At 44.7% G+C, this 5,683-nt stretch overlaps 1 non-coding gene across 1 annotated transcript; it reads left to right on the top strand.

Moving 5' to 3' along the window:
* The first annotated feature begins 5,278 nt into the window (after positions 1-5,278).
* On the top strand, positions 5,279-5,397 carry LOC123748040 (5S ribosomal RNA). Its single transcript, XR_006771743.1, has one exon. It is a non-coding gene; the product is annotated as a 5S ribosomal RNA (ribosomal RNA).
* Positions 5,398-5,683: the final 286 nt, after the last annotated feature.

The following is a 5,683-nucleotide window of genomic DNA, read 5'->3' as shown; positions in this document are numbered from 1 at the left end:
CTACGTCACCCCGTTGCCCCTCCCCCTCCTTCCTCTTGCTGCAGCCAACAGGCGGCTCTCCCCAATCACTATTATCGCTGATTTTGCTCTATTTTTTGGCTTTTGTGCCAAAGTCATTTCACAGGGACGTGAAACAGACGAGTAGGCAACTGCAGTTTTGAAAGCATTGTGAGAAAGTCGTGTTTCTAATCGAATACAAGCATAAATAAGGACAGGCAGGAGTTGCAATGCTACACGTACGTCCGCTTGACGGGATATAGTCTGGGAAACGCGAAAATTTTTAATCACTTGCGTTGCTCCAGCTCTTCTCTCTCGCACCTAGTACTGCAGGGTGGATAAACAATTGGCAGCAGACTTGCGTCTCTCTAGATGGTCAGACCCCACTCCTAACTTGGTATTTTATGCCGGGTAGAGACGGGAGGCCATCTTCAGTGACGTGTAGTCTTTGAGAGAGATCCATCGGCCTCCAGGAAGCTCATTATGCGTCACAAACGCTTCAAGATCAGGGGTACGCCCCTCAACGAACATCCATTCTCCAAGACATCTCTCCTGAAGCTCTTTAAAGACGTTGCAGGAGTAACACCCAACGACATCAAGCAGGAAGGCACGGACATCCTTTTCTTCTTTTATAGTGAGGAGGAAGTCGACAAACTTCTGTCTTACAGCGCTAACTTCTCCAACCAACACCTTCGTCTCAACTTCCCACGCCAGTACCTGGCTGAACACTCTGTCGTTATTCACGATCTCAGTCAATGGATCGTGGAACAAGATGACGCTGATGATAGTGCGTTCATGCACGACTTCAAGGCATCAAACCCGGACCTACGGCTTCACCAAGCTCAATTCTTCAATTCAAGTCGCTCCCTGAAGCTGACCTTCGAGACGGTAGCTGCGGCTACTATGGCTACCAGAAATGGAGTTTACAGCTTTGGAATTCACATTCCGCCTTTCCGTGTGAAGATGGAACGTTTTCACATCGTCAACCAGTGCCTCCGATGCTACGAGTACACCCACTCCACCAGCAAATGTACCCAGCGGATTCAGAAGTGTAGCCTCTGCTCAGCTGACCACCATTACTCCATCTGCAAGTCTGAAACACTATGCTGCTTGCTGTGCAAAGGCGATCATCCAGCAATCTCCATACATTGTCCCCACAGACAAAACGCTATTAAAAACATAGAGAAATCCACATCTTCAACCGGAGCCAGTACCTCTGAAGCAACAAGCCAATCAGCGACCACCTCTACTTCAGGTTTCAACGCCCAAGCCGCCATCTTCCCGGAGCTCCCGGGAGGACGTCCCACTGCTACTACCAGCCAATGGGGAGCCAGCTCCCAAACGCCAACCAGCGATTCGTCGAGCCAGCCATCGCCACCGGCCCAACCAAAGACAAAGCTAATTGGGCAGAGCACAGTAAAAGCTCTGATATCAACAGCCAGAATTACTGCTGGCAATAACCCCCGAGAATTCGTGAGGCTTCTGAAAATTCTGTACAAGGCGAACGGTCTCCCTACCTTCATTGTTCCTGAGGAAGTTTTCAACGCTCCGCGTTCATCTCCAACAACTGACCCTGTAGAGGAGGATGCTGACTCTACATCCGACGACGACGATTCCGCCACTGCAATGCAGCCCTCAGATCCTGTTCGGGTACCTACAGCTCACAAGACTCTGCCTCATGTGACCCCCACTTCTGCATCAGTTCCCGTTACCAACCATGACATCACTGTGAACGCAGCCACGCTTTCTGACATACTGTCAGCTCCTGCTCCACACGCTTCTCCAGCTGCTGCTGTCCCTTCACCCGTCTCAGTGGCGAATTTCGCTGCTATCGACCCTTGGTGTGACCCTATAGAGGGTACCGACTATGCAGCACCTTCTGCTGCAGTACCTACCGCTGTTACACACCCTCCGAGAACTCTACCTTCAAGACATCAACCCTCAAGAACCCAACCTTCAAGAAATCTACCCCAGCGTGTCAACACCCCTGCTCCTCACTCATCTGATGAATCGGATGAGGACGTATCTGTCGGTACACCGTCACCCCCAAGGAAAGATCACCTTCAAGCATCAACACGAACCGTGACCACCAAGACCGACAAGCCCAAAAAAAAGAACAACGATCAAAGTTTGGTGAAATCAACAAGAAAGAAGACTCCTAACGAACTGACTTAACATCATCTGACATCAAACCTCCACTGCCAGCTGCTTGCGTTCCCGGCCTCTGTGTGTATTGCAAATGACACCCCACTCAATTCTACTTTCATCTGATCAAGCTCAAATCCACGGTGGTTGGGCCACCGATCTTTCATCTCCCCTCTTTACCTCATCTCCAGATCCTTGCTCAAGATTTCTGCAACCTCGCCCCGTTCTTCCATCCCCTGCTTGCCAGCTCTATGGACTTTTTAATCCGTAATCACACAACAACTTCAACACCATGACTGGACGCGGCAAGGGAGGCAAGGGACTCGGAAAGGGTGGCGCCAAGCGTCATCGTAAGGTGCTACGTGACAACATCCAGGGCATCACCAAGCCCGCTATTCGTCGCTTAGCTCGTCGTGGCGGCGTCAAGCGTATTTCGGGTCTCATCTACGAAGAGACCCGTGGCGTCCTGAAGGTGTTCCTCGAGAACGTCATCCGTGATGCTGTAACCTACACGGAACACGCCAAGAGGAAGACCGTCACTGCCATGGACGTGGTGTACGCTCTGAAGCGCCAGGGTCGTACCCTCTACGGATTCGGCGGATAAGAGCTTGGCTAATCCATCGATTCCACCCACCACCACCTCAAAACGGGACCTAATTAGGTCCCTATACTTTTTTACTGAAGGGCTTAATAGACGATAACATAAATTGTTTTGATATCAGCTAGCACATTGGGTCTTATAAAATCTATTTTTTATCCTCCATTGCTTAAAGGGACTCTGATTGGGGGGGGAGGGAAGGTTTGTTACGTTATATACTAGCAGAGCAGGATCATTGGTGGGGGGGGAGTGTGTGAGGGAGAGAGAGAGAGAGAGATCTTTCCCAACTCTTCCTTTTTACATGAGTGAGCTACCCGTTTTATTCATTTTATCCTTCTCAGAGCTGTTTTGATAGTATCCAAATGATGGTAAATGAAAAGGGAGGAAACGAATATCTACCCAGAATTCAGGACTGGCAATCGATATGCATGTTTGAGTGCGAATCTTTTTCTCTCTCAACTTAGGTATACGTTTATGTCGTACCTAAAAGCGAGAACCACACTATTGGGACAAGTATGCAAGGCCCAATTTTCCTAACAAGCACAGTTAATTTTGTTATTTTCGAACATTTCTTTCCAAATTGGCTTATCCAATTAACAGTATTATATTAAGATCATGAATTGCTGGGTTAGGTTAGGTTAGGTTAGCTTAGCTTAGGTTAGGTTAGGTTAGGTTAGGTTAGCTTAGCTTGGGTTAGCTTAGGTTAGGTTAGGTTAGCTTAGCTTGGGTTAGCATAGGTTAGGTTAGGTTTGATTACATTTCTATGTTAGATTTAACTCAAATTCAAAACAATTGCAGTCATTCGGCTTGTTAGTCAACTTGCCTCTAATAGGGGCAATTTGTCTAACAAGAATATTTAGTTTTGTGTGCATATATATATATATATATATATATATATATATATATATATATATATATATATATATATATATATATATATATATATATATATATATATATATATATATTATAGCTTCAAGACTCCGAACCAATATAGAAGCATCAAGAGGAAGTGCTTGTGTTATGGGCCAATAGGCCTTCTGCAGTTACTTCCATTCTTATGTTTTTATTCCCATTGGTTCGTGTTTTATCTTGTGTAAATGTCAATCACCTTACCCAAAACTTTGGTACCATATCACCTCACCCATGTATGTATATATATATATATATATATATATATATATATATATATATATATATATATATATATATATATATATATATATATATATATATATATATATATAATATATATATATATAATATATATATATATATATATATATATATATATATAATATACAGAGTAAATCTACCCCAAAAGTAATGATTTATTTGTCTACAAAACTAAACTCTTTTTGGAATCATATGAGGCCCCTCCACTGAGGGGGGAGGCCTGGATGTTTATTGTCATGTGTATTCATGCTGCTTGCATGTCGTCGTTTATTTTGCCTTTGTTGTTTTCTTGACAGCTTTCTTTGCCTTGGTGGTTTGGGAGATTTTGAAGCTCTCTTTATTTTGGGCTTTTTGTTCCCAACAACAAGCTGCTGCTGCTGCTTCTTTTTCAAGGCTGTAGGTGGTTTGTTGCTTGTGGCGGCTTTCTTGGGAGTTACCACGGCCTTCTTTGCTGCTGTAGATGGTTTCTTGGTTGTGGTAGCTTTCTTGGGAGTTAGAACGGCCCTCTTCTCTGCTACGGCCAGCTTGAATGATCCACTAGCTCCACTTCCCTTGGTCTGAACAAGAATGCCGTCAGCCACTGCTTTCTTGAGAAATCTTCGGATGTAAATGGCGATCTTGGCAGCCTCGACTTTGTTGTTGGCAACAACGTACTTCTTGATTGCTTGTAGAGACGAGCCCTTACGGTCTTTGAGTGCTGCGACCGCGGCTAGAACCATTTGACTAGTTTTCGGGTGAGCAACCTGGACGCGAGGTTTCCTGGTGGTGGCCACCACAGCAGCAGCAGCCGCAGCCTTCTTGGTAGGCTTTGCTTCTACCATGATGATGATGATGAACCAACCAAGGTGATGAGAGACGCTCAGACAGTCACGGGGGAATGATGCTGCCGCCGCTTGAGCCGAACCTATTTATGTGCCGGCACGGTACAGAAGCTGCAACCTGGCAACTCGTCCACCAATCACGACGGTTGGTTTTACGGCTCCGAAACCTGGATCCCATATCTTCTCTAAAATAGAAGCATTTGTTCATGTTCTTTGTAAAAGTATCATAAAGCAGGACAGATGAGACAAATATCATAAAAACTGAAGAGCAGATGAGCACACACATGTTTGTATTACAAAAGAAAATCCACAAATTCATTAGAAATTGGCAGGGCAGGCTGAGGAAGTAGGTAGATGTAAAATGTCTGTAAATGGCGAAAGAACATAAACCCAAGACTGAATAAACGATGTTAAATATCCATGCCAAGGAGACAAAAATATGTTAGGATACAATTACCATTAAGACACCACAAGCAGGTCCGTATCCTGCCGGGATGACTTAAAGAGTTGGTTATTAGCCACAATGTGTAGGCAGTCTCATGCCAACGGCCATACCACGTTGAGAACACCGCTTCTCGTCCGATCAGCGAAGTTAAGCAACGTTGGGTTTGGTTAGTACTTGGATGGGTGACCGCCTGGGAACACCAAATGCTGTTGGCAATAATGTTTTTTGTTTTGTTTCGTTTGTTTTTGTTTGAATGGCTGGCTCCACGGGAAATTCACGGAGTTGTGTGGAATAAGGCCTGGTAAAATGAATTAATATGTATGTCATGTTTAAAACAAACTCGCTTAATATAGATATTGTGTGAGGCTTTATACAAAAAACAAACAACCAAAACAAAACATGTTGTATATATATATATAGCTTAATCCGGGTTTGAACTCGCAACTCCAAGAATACGCATCACTTATATACACTTTACCACTGGACCACTGCAGGACACTT

This window comes from Procambarus clarkii, chromosome 45 (genome assembly GCF_040958095.1).
Source record: "Procambarus clarkii isolate CNS0578487 chromosome 45, FALCON_Pclarkii_2.0, whole genome shotgun sequence".
Taxonomy (NCBI): Eukaryota; Metazoa; Arthropoda; class Malacostraca; order Decapoda; family Cambaridae; genus Procambarus; species Procambarus clarkii.
The sequence above is the reverse complement of the archived record's forward strand: the minus strand, read 5'-3'. Positions and strand labels throughout refer to the sequence as shown.